The sequence below is a fragment of the Cupressus sempervirens genome, chromosome 5 (assembly GCF_028749045.1).
Source record: "Cupressus sempervirens isolate cs-2001-9-10 chromosome 5, ASM2874904v1, whole genome shotgun sequence".
NCBI classification, from domain to species: domain Eukaryota; kingdom Viridiplantae; phylum Streptophyta; class Pinopsida; order Cupressales; family Cupressaceae; genus Cupressus; species Cupressus sempervirens.
Genome location: NC_143122.1, coordinates 817,817,484 through 817,840,672, shown reverse-complemented (window position 1 = coordinate 817,840,672; position 23,189 = coordinate 817,817,484).

Genomic DNA, 23,189 nt, shown 5'->3' with positions numbered 1-23,189 from the left:
AGCCATATATCAATTTGCTCTTCTTCTCCAGTGCTGATTAACTTTAGTGACTTGACTATATTGCTGTCCATGCCCTTAATTTCTACTAAATTGGCATCAATTTCTTTCCAGAATGTTCGTTGTTCCTTGAGAGTTGTCAGTTCTTTTTGAATGCTTTGTTGTATATGATCCGCTTTGGTAAATATACCTTGAACATCTCGAAATAAGCTTGATGCCTATTCTTTCATGCTTTGTACCCATGCTTTCACCATCTTACCATAAGTTTGGTATTCTCCTACGTTTCGAATGGTTTCTTCATCAAACATCTTCTTCAGATCTTCTATAATTTCTATGGATGAACTAGGACCTAGAAAGGAGTCACAACCATCAATTTGATGCATGAAGAAAGAGCTTGGACTTGACACTTGAGTTGATTCTTAACTTGCTTATCTCTCCTTGATTGTTCTATTAGGACAGCAGCTGACACTTGAAAATTGTGTTCTTTCCCTTCACGGGTAGTCCGGCCTAGATCTACTTTAGTGATGCTAAAGTTAGATTCATTTGCCTCATTTATGTCCTTTTCTGTGACTGGTTGTGCAATTTAAACATATAAATTACCTGTAGTGGGGCTCACTACTAGTCTAGAATCCATTTTAGTCTTCTTTATCTTTGTACTTCTGTGCATCAAGTCAGCTACAACATCTAGATTGGGCGATTCCAATTGAATCACCCTTTTCTTCTTTCTCTCCAAACTCTGTTGTAACCAAGATGTTGAGATACTAGCAGATGGACCAATTACTGAACGAAGCTGCAAGACTGTAGATGATAAGTTCAAGTTATGCACATTTTCTACAACTGGCTCCTCTTGGATTGCTTCTGTGCTTTCGAGAGACAATGAACATGTAGGAGATGCTATGGATTGAATCATCTCATCTACAAATGATGGTAAAGTATTCATCTTAGGAGCTTCATCAATTATTTGTTGAATTGGCTTTAAGGTCTTCTCCTTGGGTTTTGATCTCTTCTTCCTAGTAACCATGTTGAGTTCACATGCTGATGCTAGATCAACTCGTTTATTTGGATCTTCACCATCATCTCCCCCTTGTGTGCTATGCAAAGAGCCTGAGGATGTAGGAATAGAAGATGGAATGGTTGAAACTGATGTTCCTTCTTGAGAGGTATTATTATTATTTACACTACTTCTTCCTGTTGACTTAGTAGTATTGGCTTCTTGGACTTTATTCTTTAACCAAGTATCAGTTCGTTGAATCACAAAGAAATTCCTTTCCTTGAGGTCTTTTAGTTTTGGCAGCGACCAATTGATATATGGAAATTCTAGTAATTGTATCCGCTCAAAGAAGTAAGGATCAATCAAGTCTGACCCGTCTTCTGTTACGCCTGTCACATCCCATCCCATTTTGTAATCAATGATTTGTTGTATTGTAAATCTCATCCAGTCCCTTTTTCTAACTTCGAAATCATTCTCACAATTAGCCCAATAATCTTCCAATGTGGGGAAATGAAGATAGCTAGGTCCAAGTGCCAAGTTATTTTTAACATACTCGCTACTATCAAATGGAAAGCGACTGTAGAAAGAGTGTAGAGTTATGTTCACCATGGATCTCTCAATATTTTGAGCATTCAAAGAAGACGAACAACTGTAATGTCCAATGCCAATTGGGAAAGGGATGGATCTTTTGTTCTTGCACTTTTTGTTTACTTGACCAATTTGCTTGCAGACTTTTGAAAGTACCAACTTATCATCTACGAAGCGAGGCAACATGAGAGGACAATCTTGGAAACCTCCAATGCGAATGTAAGTGAATTGAGGATATTGTATGAAGAAGCTACCATAAATACTAATGAAACTGGTCGCTTTAGGAGAAATTCGGAGTCCTATGTCTCCTTGTAGTTCCCTGGCAGTGAGCATAGAAAAAGCATCATTCACCCTACAAAAGTGTGTATTGCTTTGTTTCAATTGCAACTGGGGGTAATAGTTATAAATTTGAGTGGTCAAGCTATACTCCCCGTAAGGATTTAGATCAGGCCATGACTTCATACTTGCAATTGCGTACATTAGATATGAGGACATGTAAAATCCTTGATTTGCATTGAATCCTGTCAACTGGTAATGGAGGGCATCGCTAATCATTTCTCCCCAATCTATAAATTGCTTTCCAGTGGTGATGGTATTAATATAAAAAAACATCCAATCTTGAAAATCTTCAACCGTCTAGTTTCCCACTACTCTATTGAGAAGAACTATCATATCAGAAATGTCTTCATTAAAGATATTCCTGCGTAACATTCTTGGCAACTGCGATTGTCCTCGTCTAGGTTGATCAAGCCAACTTTTAGCAATAAAATTGAGACATGTCTTCTTATTTTGATGGAAATAAGCTTGGGCACCTTCTTTAGAAATTTATGTGAACTCCTCTCTTACTGGCAATCTGAAAGTGATGGATATAGATATTGGGTCCAACCTTGCTACGACATTACCTACTGCAGTCTTGATGTCCCTCAAATTCTGATCATATGCCTTGATACATTCTAAAACCAATTCCACACATTGAACTGTGAGTGGATGTCCTCCTGCATGGACCAGACCACTTTCCAGTGTTCGACGTGCCAGGGGTGATTTATCTTCTTTGCTCATCATCTTCCAAAAGTCTGCAATTTCTAAATGCCCCATCTTTGTGTCAGATATTTCGAGGAGTGTGCTTTTTAGTATTACAGGAGGTTCCTTACCTTGAAATTGATACCTCATATTGTCACCTATCAAGGGCTATCCTGGCAAATTGTGCGGAGTCAATAGCCACTTTTCTTTATATCAAATTGATGTTGTATCTTCTTCAATTAAAACTTCCCCAAAAATCTTTATTTCACTTGAGAATCCAACTTTTAAATGCAACATAAACATTTCATCAAACAATATGAGCACCCTTGGACTTGGTATTTTGTCAAACAGTTTTCATGCACTTATATTTCCATTGAACTTTTGCCATGTTCAATCCACGCACTTCATGAGCCTCTTTTTATTTATTTTTGTAAACTTCATGATTTTCAGACTGCCCAATCCACTGAAAGAGAAGCTTTTATTTTCTATCAAGTTGATTTAGAATCAAGCCCTTCTAGTAATTATGGCGTTCTATGAAGTCAAAAATCTCAATGTCGAGATACATCTTCTCTACTCTCACACTGGTATACTTATTCACAAGACAACTCCCTGCGTTCAATGATGTTTCACACCTAATCATTGTACTACAAGGTGTCATATCTAAAGAAATTCCATCAAACATCTCGTGGATACATTCCTACATTGTCCAGAGTCACGAGAATTGTTGTCCATGAATTCAGGTAAACTTGTTTGGCACACCGAGCAATGGTATCAAACAAATTGTATTCCTTCCCACTTGCCTGAGACCACTGGCCATCGTCCATTCCAACAAAAAAGAACGAATAGCCATCTAAATGCCATGATTGAATTGCGGCTTCACTGTTCTTCGAACACAATTTTGATGAAGGCTCTAAAATTAGCGGCTATGACAGATGTCCGCAGGGAACCACCTTCGCCCACGGGATTATCTAAAATGGAACCAAAACAGTAACATCTGACGACAATCCACTTTCAATTATTTTTCTAAGGATATCTATGCCCTGTTCCAAGGCTCCACTTTTGCCGCAAGCTGCAAGAATTCTAGAATACGTTGAGGAGCTTGGCTTTACACATGCCAATCGCATTTGCCTAAAAGTTTCCAAAACCTTTTCGGTAAACCCATTTTGTGCATAACTTGCTATCATTGCATTACACGAAACCACATCTCTCTCTGATGCATTCTGTTAAACAATGCACGCGCCTTTTGTATGGTTCCACATTTTGCATACATATCTACCAATGCATTTGGTTGAACAGTGCCAATGCCTCATAAGCATACCTATTCCTTCTGTAAACTGCAATTATCATATTCCATGAGGTCACCTTTCATTCTGCCACATCATCGAACATTTTACGTGCATCTTTCATGCCTCTGAGAGATCTTTCTTCGAACTGCAGGCTTACAATAGTCGATACATAGATGGGTTAACAAGGTGCATGTGTATAGAAAAGAGAATGTGCAACGCCTCCTTCAACAAATCTCCTCTGCATAATTCAGTAGGATTGAGATTGGTAGAAAAGAAAGATTATGAGGAAATGTACATTGTCAATAAACTTGTTTGGACCGCAGTACCAAGGAAACCCTTTCACTCCCTGTGACCTCCGAAGGAATTTTACTGCCATTCACACACTTCTGTAAATTTGGTACCTAATGATAGAAGTGGACGTTTGAAAGAAATATAGCCCGTTGGTAATCTATTGAATGAGATGGTGCAAGGGTATTGATAAAGTGCACTTTTATTGTTTCTTTTTAAAAATCTTTTTATCCTGCACTTGGTGAAGAGGGTTATCTGCATATCACCTTCTCTGCAATCCACAACATCAGGCAAATTCTCTCCAAAGGTATTTTAATAATTATATACTTGCTCCAATATTTTCATTCCCTCTTTTGCATCCATGTGTTGCAGATTTGAGTTTAATCCCTAGTAACAACAATCTTGTGAACTTTCTTTCTAGCCGGTAGTTGCTTTCAAGTTGAAGTTAGGATTGGAAGGTTCGGGTTAGAATTAGGTTAAACAGTTGGAGTACGAGGAGAGAGAGTATGGAAATTACATGGAGAGAGAAAAAGTAAAACTCAAACTTAAAACCTTAACCCGTACTTCTCTCTAAAAGTTGGAGTACGTGGAGAGAGAGGATTGTGAAAAGGGGAGTGAAAATCTAACTCAAACCCGTACTTCTCTCTAAAAGTTTTAGTACGTGGAGAGAGAAAGTTTACGGGGAGAGAGAAAGTTTAATTTTCCTTGAGAACTAATCTCTCTCTTTGTGATTAATTAATATAATTAAAACTCTCCGTAAAATGTCTGGGTAACACTTAGGTTAGTGCATTATTTTATTATTTTGTATTATTTTATTATTTCTCTTTATGAGACACTTAGGAGTTTGTGCATCTTCTATAGTTGTCATGTAGACAACATAGAAGTATGAAACTCTAATTATGCACATGGTGTCTACACCACATGAGTTTGCATCATTCACTGAGTTGCCATGTAGATAACATAGTTTTTCACACTCCTAATTTAGCACATGCTATCTACAACACTTATGTGAGTGTTTCACCTTTGTAGGCTTATCCTCACATCATTGCACTTACTTTCGTGCATAATGGAGGATAACCCATATCTAGTGGACATGTGCCTAGTTATTGGACTTATCATGATGCTAATTCCTAGGCATTCTAGATGCATCTTAGAGGCCTTTATATTGAGGCACTCCTAGTGTACTTGTACATAGAATTGAATACTATACAGTTATTTTGATCATACTCTGGTCTAATTTGTGCTTGTGTTTTGAGTTCCTTGGTCTTGGGTAAATTCTACCCTAAGGCAGATTCTTACACAAGCATTTTAGTTCTTACTGAGTTCTACAGTTGCTACTGAGTCCTTTGTTAGGATAAACCACGGACAGAAATAAAAACTACATGCAAATATAACCAATAATAGAAAAATAATAGAACACACAGAAATGAACACAAGGCACCAAGATTTAACGTGGTTAACCCAATCCCTGGGCTACGTCCACCAAACAACAAGTCTAATCTTATTACAATCCAGTGATTACAACCTGATTACAATCCATAATCCCTTACAGCTCAATACTGCCGCAAGAACCAATTTCGCATCACAACATAATGAAAAATACCCAACCCTAAGCCCCTTTTGTACAAGTATTAAACCGCTTTATGGTTATAACATGTCGGCCATATGTCAGCCATAATATGTCGGCTACCATGTCGGCCATGGCCCAAAAAAAATTTTCGGGGCGATGCCTTGAACCCCACTATTTATGAAGTATGTACAGTACTTTCCTGATCAGTCACCACAATCTAACATCCTTTAGACAGATTTTAGTTTGCACTGAGAAGTTCCTACGAAGGTGATGATCAGTAGTGTAAATTGAGCAACTCAATGTATGCCGAGTTTACCAGTGCAAACAGAGTTGAACAATGCTTACCGAGTTTGCAGTTGATGTGATGTGAATATAGTGTTAACTGAGCTACTCAATGTTAACCAAGTGACTCAGTTTATACCGAGCTTGAGGTTATAGCATTGATTGAGCTATGTAGTAAGAATCAAGTGATTCAGTTTATATGTCAAGTTTCATAGTATTTGCCAAGTCACCAGTGTAGACAGAGTTCAAGACTACTTGGAGGTGATCAATATGGACCAATCTTCTACATCTACCAAGTGCATGATGATGTCGAGCATTGACAGTGGATACTAAGTATCAGGAACCTCACTAATTCAATCTTCAGAGCCTAAGTTTCTACAGTTTGGCTGACTTTGTAATATTTGTGTAAACTTGTATTGTGCTTGACTTTGTAATTATCTAATTGGATTGATATATATGTAATTTATTATATCACATCCAAATGTATGTAAGGAAGTAATGTAATCATCACAGAAGAGAAAAAGAGAAAATTACAAAGGCTATAGTAGTATAAGGAGCAACAAAGATCATTTATTACAGCAAGGTGATTTGTACACTCAGAGGAATCTCATTCAGCAAACCAAGTTGTAGATCGAAGATCAACCATTGCTTCATCCTAACAGGTGGATTAGTCAAATCCTTTAATAAGGTAGACCTAATAGTCTTATGTAAACCTCTTTACCTAGTGCATACTTCATTGTATGTTTGTAAATCCTTTTACAAGGTGGACCTAGCAATCCTTATTGCTCCTAACAAGGCAGATCATCAGAAGTGATCATTGTAAGCCTTAATAGGCCAACTTTATACTACAGTACTAAAGCTTGTGCGTATCATCCCCAGCCCAGTTTTACTTTCTATTTGGAAAGTTTTTGGGTCACCAAATCTTGTGTTAAAGTGTTGTGTATACTTTCATGTTTTCATTTTCTCATGCATGTAGTTAGATTAGAACTCACATAAAGAATTAATTGCTAATTGGGATAAAAGTTTTAGAAGTTACTAATTCACCCCTCCCCTCTTAGTAACTTAGGTTGTCATAATATTTCCAACAATATATATGATTATTGTGATTATTATTATTAAATATAATATAGTAATATATATAATGATTATTATGATTATTATTAATAAATATAATATAGTAATATATATGATAATAATAATAATAATAAAATATATATAGTAATATTATATGAAAATTATTATTATATTAAAATATATAGTATTATATTATTATTAAATATAATATTATCATGAAATTTGTCAAAATGGGTCATAGTTGTCATAGTTATCCTATGACCCCTTTCGATGCATTTGATCAAATCAAATAGTTCCCTAGTGGTCTTAGGACTCCTAAGAACATATGGTGTAATGAAATGCGTCGAAAGGGGTCATACGTTATCCTATAACCCCTTTTGACCCATTCAATCAAATCAAATAGGTCCCTAGGACCTCTAGGGACATATGTTGTCATGAAATGTGTTGAAAGGGATCATAGGTTATCTTATGAATGACCCCTTTTGACCCATTTGACCAAAAAAAATAGGTTCCTAGGGCCCCTAGGTCCATATGTTGTCATTCAACCCATTCGAACAAACCAAATAGGTCCCTAGGACCCTTAGGGACATATGTTGTCATGAAATGCATCAAAAGGGGTCATAGCTTATCCTATGACCCCTTTCAACCCATTCGATCAAACCAAATAGGTCTCTAGGGGTCCTAGGACCCATAGGGACATATATTGTCATGAAATGTGTCAAAATCTATGACCCCATTCAACCCATTTGAAAAAACCAAATAGGTCCCTAGGGGTCCTAGAACCCCTAGGGACATATGTTGTCATGAAATGTGTCAAAAGGGGTCATAGGTTATCCTATGACCCATTTCAACCCATTTGATCAAACCAAATAGGTCCCTAGGGGTCCTACAACCCCTAGGGACATATATTGTCATGAAATGCATTGAAACAAGTCATAGGATAACCTATGATCCCTTTCGACCCATTCGATCAGACAAATAGGTCCCTAGGGGCCCTAGGACCCCTAGGGACATATGTTGTCATGAAATGCATTAAAAGGGGTCATAGGTTATCCTATGACCCCTTTTGACCCATTCGATCAAACAAATAGGTCGCTAGGGGTCCTAAGACCCCTAGGGACATATGTCATCATCAAATGTGTTGAAAGGGGTCATCAGATTCAATCAAACAAATAGATCCCTAGGGGTCCTAGGACCCCTAGGGACATATGTTGTAATCTAATGTGTCAAAAGGGGTCATAGATTATCCTGCGACCCCTTTCAACCCATTCAAACAAACCAAATAGGTCCCTAGGGATATATGTAGTCATTAAATGCATCAAAAGACCTATGACCCCTTTCGACCCATTTGATCAAACCAAATAGGTCCTTAGCAGTCCTAGGACCCCTAGGGACATGTGTTGTCATGAAATGCATCAAAAGGGGTCATAGGTTACCCTATGACCCCTTTCGACTCAATCTAACAACCAAATAGGTCCCTACAAGTCATAGGACCCCCAGGGACATAAGTTGCATGAAATGTGTCGAAAGGGGTCATAGGTTATCCTATGACCCCTTTTGACCAATTTGATGAAACCAAAAAGGTTGGACCCCAAGGGACATATGTTTTCATGAAATGCATTGAAAGGGGTTATAGGTTATCCTATGACCCCTTTCGACTGATTCAAACAAACCAAATAGGTTCCTAGGGGTTCTAGGACCCCTAGGGACATATGTTATCATGAAATGTGTCAAAAAGGGTCATAGGTTATCCTATGACCCCCTTTGATCCATTCAATCAAACAAAATAGGTCCTTGGGGGTCCTAGGACCTCTAGGGATGTGTTGTCATGAAATGCATCAAAAGGGGTCATAGGTTATCTTATTGACCCCTTTCGACCAATTCGAACAAACCAAATAGGTCCCTAGGGGTCCTAGGACATGTAGGGACATATATTGTCATGAAATGCATTGAAAGGGGTCATAAGTTATCCTATGACCCCTTTCGACCCATTCAAACAAACCAAATAGATCCCTAGGGGTCCTAGGTCCCTAGGGACATATGTTATCATGAAATGCATCGAAAGGGGTCATATGTTATTCTATAACCCTTGTCAACTGATTTAATCAAACCAAATAGGTCCTTAGGGGGTCTAGGACCCCTAGGGACTATGATGTTATGAAAATGCATTGAGAGGGGTCATAGGTTATCCCATGACCCCTTTCAACCCATTCAATCAAATAAATAGGTTCCTAGGACCCCTATGGATATATGTTGTCATTAAATGCGTCAAAAGGGGTCCTATGACCCCTTTTGATCCATTTGAACAAACCAAGTAGGTCCCTAAGGGTCCTAGAACCTCTATCAAATCGGTCCCTAGGGGTCCTTAGATCCTTAGGGATATATGTTCTAATGAAATGTGTCAAAAGGGGTCATGGGTTATCATATGATCCCTTTCAACCATTCAATCAAACCAAATAGGTCCCTGGGACCCCTAGGGACATATATTGTCATGAAATGCATTTAAAGGGGTCACATGTTATCCTATGTCCCCTATTCGATCAAAGCAAATAGGTAGGACCCCTAGAAACATATGTTTTCATGAAATGGGTCGAAAGGGTTCATAGGTTATCCTATGACCCCTTTTGACCCATTCGATCAAATCAAATAGGTCCCTAGGGGTCTTAGGACCCCTAAGGACATATGTTGATATGAAATGTGTCGAAAGGGGTCATAGGTTAGCCTATGACCCCTTTCAACCCATTCAACCAAACCAAATAGGACCCTAGGACCCCTAGGGACATATGTTTTCATGAAATGCATTGAAAGGGTCATAGGTTATCCTATGACCCCTTTCTATCCATTCGATCAAACCAAGTAGATCCCTACGGGTCCTAGGACTCGTAGGGACATAATTATAATATATGACTATATAATAATAATAATCATATATATTAATAAATTATATTCAATAATAATAATCATCATGTATATTACTATATTATATTTAGTAATAATAGTCATATATATATATATATATATATATATATATATATATATATATATATATATATATATATAATAAACTACTAATATATAATAATATACAATTTTCTTCACATTGCCCACACTTGCCAAATTTTGACTTCCCTCCAAAATTTGGGTGTCCATTTTGTGTACCTGATATGGGATCGGGTACCCAAAATATTGGCATACTTTTTTCCAAAATATTATGTCACTGTAGACCTGACAATCACATTTTTGGGGGGTCATTTTCATGTGTTTGGAGAAAAATGATTTCTTGGGGGCCATACAATTGAAAAAGTTGTTATAATATATGATTAGGTGTTCGATATTATTGTTTGAATGGGGAGCAGTAGTCATCAAAAGACCAAATGCAAAAGGAAGGTATCAAATGAAGACATTTCAGCATATAAGGAAAGGGGCAAGGTAAATCACCAAAGGAAGAGACAAGGTATGTTAAATGTGAATCAAGTTGACAATGTATTGATCGAAGGTGAAATCATAGAGTTAGATAATGACTATGTATAGTTGAGGAACCAAAATATACCAGTTAATGATGATAATGTTGGGATTGTAAATTTAGAAAATGAAAATTTACCAATTCATGATGTAAATTGCATGATTGACCATGTCGAAAATGAAAATGCACATAAATGTTACATATCTTCGAATTATAATCAACATGAAGGTCCTAGAACACCAAAATGGATAATTGAAATTGATAAAATGATTATTACTGATTTGAAAGGAAATAAATCACAAAGAACCATTCGTTTATGGGCTTCAAGACTATATAAGATATTTTTCGAGAACAAGACAGTGGCGGAGTAATGTCAACTTTTTATGCACTTATTAAAGATGCAAAAGATTCTATGCTTTCCAAATTGAAGATTCGTGTCAATAAAAAATTGGAAAGAAATACCATTATTGTGAAGAATCATTTTAGTGTTCTGAATAGCATTGAGGAAAATAGCAGGGAGAAGGATAAGATAGCTACTCGAAGAGTTATTACAACCTCTTTGGTAAGTCATCATTTGAGAAAGGGTATATATATAAGAAAAATTTGTATTGGTTTGAACCTAAATTGTACTACTTTGAGAAGAGCACTTAGTAGACAAGAGAGAATTGATGATCCTCTTCAAAATGAAACATGGGCTTTTGGTGGGAGACTTCCACATTTTGATAAGAAGCTATTCGATGATGTGAAAGAAGAAATTACACAGCTTTGGAACTCTAGCTCAAGAGTATCAACCAATGCTAAAAATGTGTTGAAGTTGAGAGTTTGTTAGGATTAACCTCAAATAGAAATAATATTTGCTTGCAAATATAACCAATATTAGAAAATAATAGATCGCACAGAAGAGAACACAAGACTTCAAGATTTAACATGGTTCACCCAATCCCTAGGCTACATCCACCAACAACAAGTCCAATATTATTATTATCTAGTGATTACAACCTGATTATAATCTGTATTCCCTTACAACTCAATATCACTGCAAGAACCAATTTTTGCATCACACATAATGAAAATCCCTAACCCTAAGCCTTTTTATAAAAGCTTTTTGCATCTTATGAAATTAGGGCTAGAATAAGTCATCCAATAGGAAAAATAGTAGCCAACACCTTTTACAATATAGAGGCATTTTTGGCTTTGTGGCACTTGCCCCAAAAACCCCTACGAGGGCATTTTCCTTCAACCCCACCATGTATTGCGACTAGGAGCATACATGGGGTGTTGCCCTAGGATCCTATAGGGATGCTACCCCTTGACCCTGCCTTGGCGGCACTTCCCCAAACCCTTGTAGAATTAATATGGGGAGAAAGCCACACTAAATAAACATCCAAATTTGATTAGGATCCACATCACAACAATCTCCCACTTGGAGACTGATCAAACTCCACAACAATAACCTCCTACTCAAAGATTAATCATAACACTACTAAACCTGAAGCTCCCACCATAATATATCAAACCACCCTAGACTCTCTTGTTATTTTATTCTATCCAGTCGAGAAGACCAACTGAAGCTAAAGAAGAATTCAACTTCTCCCTTGTCACTACCTTTGTAAACATATCCTTGGATTGTCATTTGTATTATCTTGTTCAACTTTAACTGTCCATCATCCAAAAATGACTGAATGAAATGGTACTGCAACTAAATATGTTTTGTCTTCGAATGCAGAGCTGAATTCTTTACAAGATGAATAACACTTTGACTATCTATAAATAAATAATTATCCTTCTAAGGGTGTCCCAATTCTTCCAAAAAGAACTGAAGCCATATCAAGGAGCAACATACTCTGCCTCTATAGTGGATAAAGCATTAACCTTCTGTAGTTGAGAAACCCAACTCACTATTGCCCCACCAATAGTAAATACATAACCTATAGTACTCCACCTGGTATAAATATCCCCTACCAAATTTGAGTCAACTTAGCCTTGTAAATTGGTAGTAGAGCCCCCAAAGTGTAAACACTTACTAGATTTTCCTCTTAGATATCTGAAAATCCATTTTACTACATTCCATTGCTCAATTCTTGGACGACTCATATACCTGCTAACAACTCCCAGTACATGTGTAATATCTAGCCTAGTACATACCATAGCATACATCAAGCTTCCTACAGCTGAAGCATAAGGTACCTTAGACATTTTATCCTCCTCTTCTTGTGTCTTCGGACACATATCATTAGTCAACTTCAAATGACTAGGTAAAGATGTGATGAGAACTTTGACATTCTCCATAGAGAAATGTTGCAACACCTTCGTAATATAATTAGCTTGAGATAATATCAATTTCTTGTTCTTCCTACCTCTACAAATCTTCATACTAAGAATTTTTTTTACTTCCCCCAAATCCTTCATAGAAAATGCATGTGCTAAGTGGCATTTCAGCCCCTTAATATGATCCACGTTAGACCCAACTATAAGCATATCATCAACATATAAAAATAAAATGATGTAGTTGTCATCATCCAACCTCTTAAAAATAAACACAATGATCTGAATGACACCTATTATATCTATGCTCATGCATAAACCTATGAAATTTTAGATACCATTGTAGAGTTGCTTGCTTCAAGCCATATAAATGTTTCTTTAATCTGTACACTAAGTTCTCCTTACCTTTGACCTCAAATCAATGTGGCTAAGCAATATATATCTCTTTATCCAAATCACAATGAAGGAAGGTTGTTTTAACATCAAGTTGCTCCAAATGCAAATCTTCAGTAACCACAATACTTAAAACAGTGCAAATAGAAGTCATCTTAACAACAGGAGAAAATATTTCATCAAAATCAATGTCTTTTTTCTATGCAAATCCTTTTACAACTAAACTAGCTTTAAATCTTTTCTTACCTCCATCTTCTTCTTTTAACCTATAAAACCACTTATTTTGTATGTTGGTAAATAGATTTGTTGTTTTTTTATTATGACTCTTGAATGCCCAAATTAAGAACAATATCTGATTACAAATTGCTAAAAAATAACTTATGAGTAGATTGGATTTTCTTTGAATTGATAGGTACAACTCCCTATAGTAGATTTGCAATGAATTATATTTTGTTTCTAAACCTAAAATGGGGGTATGTTCTTGACCTAAGAATAGAAGAGGTAAACCAAGCTAGACCTAAACATAATCTAACTTAGGCAAAAAGAACTTCTAAAGAATTGATTAAGTTTATGAACCCACACATTTTATGAACTCATAAAGCTTAATAGTATGATTAATAATACTGAACTTAGTTAATTTTAATCTAAACTATAGTTAGCTTAATAGGAAAATACTATTAGGATCTCTCTTTGAACATGCAATGACACTACTTATCACATTCATTCACTGTGTTGAAATAGAGGAGTGAAACTTTGTTCTTCCCTTGCTTCAATCCAGACAAAGGAGAAAGCATAAATTTATAACTAACAGAAATGGAATAAAAAATAATTGATATCAAAATACCATTCAATTGTCTCTGCAACATCAAGTATTTCACACCAAAAATTTGCTGACCTATTATTAATCTTTCAATTTCATACATATATGATTTTGAGATGATTGTTACGATAGAAGTTTAATCGGTTCATCTTCTCAAAAATGACAAATGGGAAGACACCATTTTGTCGTATTACAATAATTACATAAGAAAGAAAAGAAGGGGGGGGGGATATGAATCACTTCAACTTCTTCCCTTTTTCTTCTTTTTCTCTATAGGCCTTAGTTGTAACTATGATTGGGATGAGCTCTTCATGCTTAGGCACATGTATGTTGGTGTATCTCAAGAGCCATTTGGAATGTTCTCTTTCCAACTCCTTCATAGCATTCAATTGAATTGGTAGCTCCTATGTGGCCATGTGTATGCATCCACTTAGTGTCTAGAGTTTTGCAACTCTGTTTTGACTACTGGAAGATACACCAGACAAACTATCCAAGAATTTGGAGAAGTTCTCCTTCATGACATTTATCCTGATGAATGCTATTCCTTGGCCACTAGTCTATGAATCTATATGTAACCCCTTCATGAGTTCAAATCCTTTGTCTTGGGTCTTCTTCACTTTATCCTCTATTTCTTTAAGTCCCTTTTTTGATGACAGGATCATTTCTGTCTTGAACTACATGCTCTAAAGCCACTCGAACAGAGGTTCATCTTCCTTTGGCAAGATTTTTTCTTCAACAACTTATTTTGCCTTCATTTAAATGATCATCTTTAGAAGGGAGACACAATCATCACACTTCGTCCTTTCTCCAACCAGAGTATTGCTATTTGATAAGATGTTATCCTTCTCTATTTCCAATCTTAGGATAACAATACCATTTTGTTCTATAATAGCAACTCCTTCTAGTTTGAGCTTCTCAATCCATTCCTTACCAATTTGGCCAAAGTGCCTATCTTCCTAAAGTTGAGAGATGAGGGCTTGAACCTTAGCAATAGTAGGATTTTTGGTTATTGATATTCTAGAGATGGTTGCCAATGGAGTAACCAACCATCTGATGAACCTGTTCAATTCTTCTATCTCAACCTTCGTTCTCGTCTTTGACAACTTCAGACTTTCTAATTGTCCCTGAATCACCTTGTTGGTTGACTTCCAAAAACCAACCTTGGTGTCATGCTTGGCCTCTCCAAGGTCCACTGAGTGCAAAGTAAAATCATCAACAGTCATATCTTCAATCCTTCCTCCTTTGTTGGGCTTGGCTATCTCCATTGTCAGGTGCCCTGTTTCGGGATCTTGCCCAAGTATAGATAAAACTTTCTACTTCTTTACCTTGGTTAATGTAGATCCAAAAAGAACTACAAGAGATATAGTCTCTTTGGCAGGAATGCTTTCATCTTTCCTTTTCCTATTTCTTTCTAGTGTATCTTCCAACTAGGAATCAATGCCTATCACTTTGGAGGCCATCCTAATGATTCTATACTAAACATCTTCTTCTTAGCTAGAGTGATTGTCACTGGAGTTGAAGAGAAGGGATTCTTTAGATTCTTAGAAATGAGCTTCGAAGAGCTCTAGCCTTCATATACCTCTGGAGTTTTCTTTGTTTCCTCATCAGATTTAGTTTACTCACTACTACTACCCTTTCCATCTCCCAAATTTACTATCTATATTGGGGAGCCACTTGGTTGCAGAACTGTAGCACTTATTGGTAGAATAGGGCCATGATGAGGAGAGGGAACTAGAGTAATATGGGGAGAAGGAACAAGAGAAACATGAGGAGATGGAACTAGTGTGACATGGGGGAATGGAACTGAAGTGGTAGCACTATCCTTTGGCTCATTCGTCTTCTTCATTTCAACACAAGTTTGGGTTTCGATGACAGGGAGGGAGTCACCATGAAAAGTCTTAGCTATGGGAATGCTCTTGTCTGGAGATTGATCACCTCCTCCCGAAGGTTGAGCTAATCCTTGAGTGGTAGCTATTGTTATGCCTAGTGTAGCACTTTGGGAGGAACAAGGTGTTGCAGCTGTTGGGGAGGCTTCAATGGTTGTACCATTACTCTGGCTCCTCTTGGTTGTCCATTCAACCCACTTCCTAGTTCTCTTGATGATTCTGGCCATCATAACATCTAAATCCTCTTCAACATCCTCATAAGGCTTTGAACTAATAGGAATGACCCTTATCGTAGTTAAATATGTATTGCTATACATATTTTGTCCATCATCTTCCAATCCTTCAACATTGAAATTGATACCATATGTTTTAATTTGCTCCACTGTGAGCTTGGAAAAAGCATGATCTCAGCTTTCAAGTTCATCTTTATAGTCCACCCAATAGTCTTCAATAGTGGTAATGTGTTTTATCACACTTCCAATCTGCAACACATCCCTCACATATCCATTAGGATCAAACATGGGTCTCACAACCTCATACACATCCAATTTGTATTTCATCTCAAACACTTTGAGCATATTCTTTGCATCAAAGCAGGACTCGCAACTATAAGCTCCAACTTTCATAGGGAATTCATACCCTTTCTTCTTCAAGCTTTCGCTTAGCACATTCACCTACACCGCCTACCCAATCTCTATCAGCACGATCATGTCATTCGGGTACCTGGGCAGCTTTAAGGGGAATCTATTGAAAGCTGCAAGATGCAAATATGAGAAAGATGATAATTGGATAAAATAGTGCCCAAACTGACTAATAGCCACCATTGCCTCTAGGTTGAACCTCCTCTCCAAGCATCCTTGGAATTCCCTACAAATTCTCATTGTAAATGCATCATTAACTTTGACATATTTTGCATAACTATTTTGCAATTACAAACATGGATAGAACTCATAACATTTCACATCATCAGGAAAGCTTTCTATTCTTAGAAGGCTCAACCACAATTGTAGAGATGCTAGCATATAAATCAGAAAGCAAGACATATAAAAGGTGTTGTAAAACTTTGTGACACTGAGAGCTCTGGACAGATTCTCACTTACCTCATAGGCCCAATCAATATACTGCATATCTAAACAAATAATTTGTACTAGAAAGAAATATTGTTAAACAAAATTTAGAGCATCTACCTCACCTTTCAAGGTGGGATCAATCCTTATCTCTTTCCTTTACAATTTCCTTTGGCATAAAATGAACTTTATGGGTCGAAAGCCCGCTGAGGAGAAATCATTTTTGGGTTTTCTGCTAAGGATGATTCTGAGCATCATGATGAATCCCAAATGTTTCCCAAGGTAGAAAAATATAGTGAAAATGAGAATCTTTCATAAAGCAACTCATTATCTTCTTACCTCAATGCGTAAGCCTCATTTGTTAATCTTTGTAGAAAATCACCTTCATAGGTTGGAAACCCGCCAAGGAGAAGGCGGCGTTAAATTTTTTGCAACCTTCATTCTTTCACAGGAAAAACATGATAAGCCATGAACAAGTTCATCTTTGTGAGTAACTTTACAAATTGGAAGAATCTCCATCGAATTAGGTATTAAGCTACCCATAGAATCATGACATCAAGGAATACCCACTCGGCCATAAAATGTGCGAGAAGGGAAAGATGGAAAATTCGATGGAAACTCTTTTCACCTAAGGGGAAAATCTAGACCTAGACATACCTAGACCAAACTAAAACACAAAAATCTCCACTTTTACAAAATGGATATAAGGTCAAAAGTGGGGCAACACTGTAAAGCCTTTTTACCCATAGACAACTTGCATAAATCTCATGTCTTATTTTTTAGAAAAGGGTCCATTTATACTTTCATTGCAGGCTCCCACTGAATCTTTGTATCCACCTACAGAGCTTCATCATAACATTCAGGTTTACCAACATCTATTAGTAAAATAGAGTACAAAGAAGGAGAAAATCTTTCTGGAGGTCTACTTATCCTTGTTGATTGTCTGACATTCACTAGGGTGTGTGGTATTTTTTTTGTGGTTGTTGAAGGTCATGAGGAATTTCTAGAACATAATCTTTTGGAGTGTCATCCAACACTACATAATCATCTTCTTTCTTCTCATGTTGCTGTAATAGATCTTTGTTCAATACTTTCTCATTGAATATGACATCCTTGCTTCTTATAATTTTATGGTTTTCAAAATATCAAAGCTTATAACCAAATTCATTAATGCCATATCCAACAAATACACAATTGTTTTTGACTTAGCTTTCAGCTTGGTTCTATTTTCAAAATCTATATGAGCAAATGCTTCACAACCGAAGGTCTTGAGAAAAGAATAAATCTTCTTCTTTCCAATCCATGCTTCCTCTAGAGTACCACAATCCAAAGGAGTAGAGGGACCTCTATTAATCAAATATATAACAATATTGATAGCCTCCACCCACATGTTTAAGGGCAACCTTGCATGCAACCTCATGCTTCTTGTACACTCCATTATAGTCTTGTTCATGCATTCAGGCACTCCATTTTCTCGTGGAGTCCTTGGAATAGTTTTCTATCTATGAATGCCATTAGTGGAGAAATAATCTTCAAATTCATGACTACAATATTCACCACCATTATTAGATCTAAGACATTTTAATTTCTTACTAGTCTCATTTTCAACCAAGCATTTCCATTTCTTAAAAGTTTGAAATACATCATATTTCTATCTAAGAAAATTAACCCATACTTTTCAAGTTGTGTCATCAATAAATGTAACATAATAATGAGATCCACTAAGGGAAGATACCTAAGCTGGTCCCCATACATTTGTATGCACAAGCTCTAATCTCTCACTTTTCTTTTCCTTCCTAGTCTTCACAAAAACTCACTCTTTTGTATTTCATACACAAATTTTTCACAAAAATCCATATTAACACATTTCAGACCTAGTAAAACTTGCTTTTAATTAAGTAATTTCATACCTTTCTTACTTATGTGCCCATGTTTGTTGTGCCACAACACTATATCAAAATCTACAACCACTATTTGTTCTTCCTCCTCAATTATCGCAACTGTTCCTGAACATTCATTTTTTTTCTGAAACAATCAAAGTAGAAAGAACAATATGACCTGTACAAAGATATAAGGTGCCTACTTTCACACCTTTTTCTAATACAAGGAAATGTTTTGAAACCTTCCAATTTTTATCATTAAAAGTAACTACACAACCCTCATCACCGAGTTGCTCTGCTGAAATTAAATTACTATTTAGTCTTGGAACATGTCTTACCTCATGTAGTAGCCAATGATTCACATTCTGTAACTTAATCTTAACTTTTCCCTTTCCAACAATTTGATAGGGTTCATTATCCCCCAAATAAACAAGCCCAAAATCTCCTTGGACATAATCAATAAAATAACCTTTATGAGGTGTAGCATGAAATGAAGCACCAGAATCTAAAACCCATGAATCATCAATACTTTCTAAAGAAAGAAGCAAAGCATCCTCTTTGGATTTGTTACTTACCACATTTGCCTCCTTGTTCCCTTCTAGTTTTTCTCCTTAATTATTCTTTCGAGTCTAGAAATCTTTCTTCTTATGCCCTGATTTCTCATTGTACCAACAATCTCTTGGTCCTCTAGATTGAGACCTCTTCCCCTTTGACTTTCCTCTTGATTTACCATGATTTATGGAATTATTTCCTCTCTCAGTCATTCTACCTCTGCTTTGTGCATTCAAAGCACTTCCTAATGTAGATCCACCTGAGATTTTCCTACAAGTTTCCTAACTCAAAGTAACATTAATCACATCATCATATTTTAGAGTATTAGATCTAGAAACATAATTACTCATAGCCATTACCAAGCCATTCCAACTTTTAGGCAAAGAACACAAAATCAAGGAAACCCTAATTTCTTCATCAAAATTGATACCCATAGAATATAACTGACTAGTAATAGCATTAAACTCATTTAAATGATCTGCAATGGATCCACCTTTTGTCATTTTCATATTAAATAAACACTTCATGAGAAACACCTTGTTTGAAGCAGAGCGCTTTTCATATAGTTTTGCTAGGGTTTGCATCAACTCTTCTATCATCTTCACATTTTTAGTATTAAATTCCATTGATGGTGCAAGGCATAATTGAATGCTTCCAAGTACCTTTTTGTTTAAAAGATCCCAGTTGTCATTTGTCATAGATCCCTGATTCTTGGTTTTTCCTTCCAACGACTTCCATAAATCTTTTTGATAAAGATAGTCCTCCATTTGCATTTTCCATAACTAAAAGTTCTGCTTGTTAAACTTGTCAACCCTTAACTTACCCTCATATTCCATCGCTCCCACTCAACTGTGAGACCTTCCTACAGAGGATCGCTATAAAAAAATGACAACAGTTTGGCTAAAAAAAAAATGATGACCGCCTGGCTCTAATACCACTTGTTAGGATTAACCTCAAATAGAAATAATAGTTACATGCAAATATAACCAATATCAAAAAAAAATAGATCACACATAAGAGAACACAAGACACCAAGATTTAACATGGTTCACCCAATCCTTGGACTGCATCTACCAACAAGAAGTCCAATATTATTATTATCCAATGATTACAACTTGATTACAATTTGTAATCCCTTACAACTCAATACCACTGCAAGAACCAATTTTTGCATCACACATAATGAAAATCCCTAAACCTAAGCCTTTTTATACAAGCTTTTTTTGTTTACAAAATTAGGGCTAAAAATAAGTCGTCCAATAGGAAAAATAGTAGATGATGCCTTTTACAATATGGGGCATTTTTGGCTTCGTGGGTGCTACCCATGAAAACCCCCATGGGGGCATTGCCCCTCAACTCCACCCTCTATTGTAACAAGCAAAAAACCTGAGGCATTGCCCTAGGACCCCGCAGGGGCGCTGCCCCTTGACCCCTTCTTGGAGTCACTGCCCCCAAACCCCCATAGAAATAATATAGGGAGAAAACCACACCGAATAAACCTTCAAATCTAATTAGGATCCACATCACAACATAATTGGCATCAGAGACCGCATGCCACATCTTAAACATTATTTGGTGGTAAGTCAAAATATGTTGTTTAAATAATTTAGAGTCATCCAATATTGCATATATCACAAAGAGATTTTGAATCTTTGAAGCCATGTTACTGTGTTCCACTTAAAATTTGAAATACATATTGTTGCAAATATCATGTTGAGTTTTCCATGCACCATGAACTATTACACTCCATCTGTTCTACTTTGCATAGTAAATAAATGTTGGAGAATTGCGGTGCTAGTGGGCTTCCAAAATCATCAAGATACTTGCTAGATCAATTTTTATGTCATAGATTCGATGGTTGTTTCTTTTATACAAATGCTTGCTTAAATGATAAGTGTTTAGAATGTGGTGGCTTATCCACATTTGACACATGTTTCCATGAGGGGTGAAAACAAGATCTTAGGAGGGAAATAGTAAAAAATATGGTATATGAAACGGTGAAATACACATTGAAGAGTGGGGGTGAGGGCTCTAGATGTGAATTGGTTGCAAGAGAAATTAGTGTGGCTAGTTTCATTTTAGATTTCAACATAAATATTTTCTACAAGTATGCAAGGCATAGTCATAGGTCACAGTGGTTGGATCAACAATTTAGAATGTGTAAGGAGGCTTTTCCCATTGGCACTATTATATCAATTGTTGACTTTGCAGAGAACTACACATTGCAACCTCAAAATGAGACACAATCTCAGTATGACAACTCCATTCAGATTGCTATTTTTGTCCACATAACATATTGCCTACCCTTGATAATGCGAAAGATAATTGAAAGATTATTAGAGAGTACCATTTTTACATGAGTGATGATAGATCTCACTCTCACAAGTTTGTGCAACATTTTTTCGAGAATTATTTTGATTTCTTGTAGGACCATGACATTGCTATGGATAGACATATCATTTGGTTAGATAATTGCATAGGTCAATTAAAAAATGCTTGCATCTTTTATTGGTTGTGTAGGATGCATGTAGAGAGGGGGTGCCTCATATTTGGAGTTTTTTTTTGAGTCCAGTCATGGGAAAGGGGAACATGATGGAGTAGGGGCATGTGTGAAGAGAGCTCTAGTTAAGGAGCAATTGAAGATTTCAGGAGCATAGCTTCTTGATGCTCATAGCATTATTGATTGGTGTAGTTCAACAATATCATGGGGGGACTCTTGATTCAGTAGTACACAGGTTCTTTTGGTTGGTTGAGTATGGGTCCATAGGTGATATATCAGAGTCTGCTATAGTTAGAGACTCATAAAAAATGCATTCATTGTAGAGCTTTGATTCTAGTACATGGACCATTTGGACATGATAGCTAGCTTGATTTTGTCCTAGTTGTTTTCAATGTGATTGGGATCACTGTAAGTCAAGTGAGTGGGTGGACACATGGGCTCCACATTATCTTACTCCATTTCCTATCATACCCTCTATTGAAAATGATGACATGGAAAGTTCCCTTGAACATAACCATCTATTAGATCTTCTTCAGCTAGGACATGTCTTTGCATTGGTTGCACCACAAGAGAATGATGAGAAATTAGATTATTGGTTAGCACATTGTGTAAGAGGTAAAAAAAAGCTTTCACAATTAATCATAGATGATGATGGATTCATATATCCTACTGGTTCAGTTGTTGTTGCTAGAACATGGCTACGGACATATATGCTTAGAAAGAACAATTTTTTTGCATTCGAAGACTACAAGAAACACAAAACAATTCTCATATATTTACATCTTATTATAGCAACAAATGTGAAGTTGTTAAAGCAAGGAAGAAAAAAATTAAAAGATCTTTTTACTATTACTAATGCTAGTCATGAAACCCTATTGGAGGCCCTAAAATAGAGAGAGGACCCTACAAGAACACTCAACTAGGTATATTTACTTCTTATGTTATTTTGTTCATAATGATTCGATGATTATCTTGTTTAATACAATAAGTTACTAATATTTTTAATGATATTTGCATGTAGGTACATCATGAAGAGTAGCTATGCATGAAGATAAGAAACCAAAAAAAGGAGCATACTAAAGAAAAATCTATTCTATTTTTGACACTAAATTTTTTTATAGTTGTGTATTGATGTAATAATGATGAAACACTTGAGATATTGTAAATATAAACTTTTTGATTTAATGTAAGAAACAAAGATGTTTTTACTTAATGCAATTTATGTGAAGAGACCCAAAAAATGATGATTTTAGTATATACTAACACC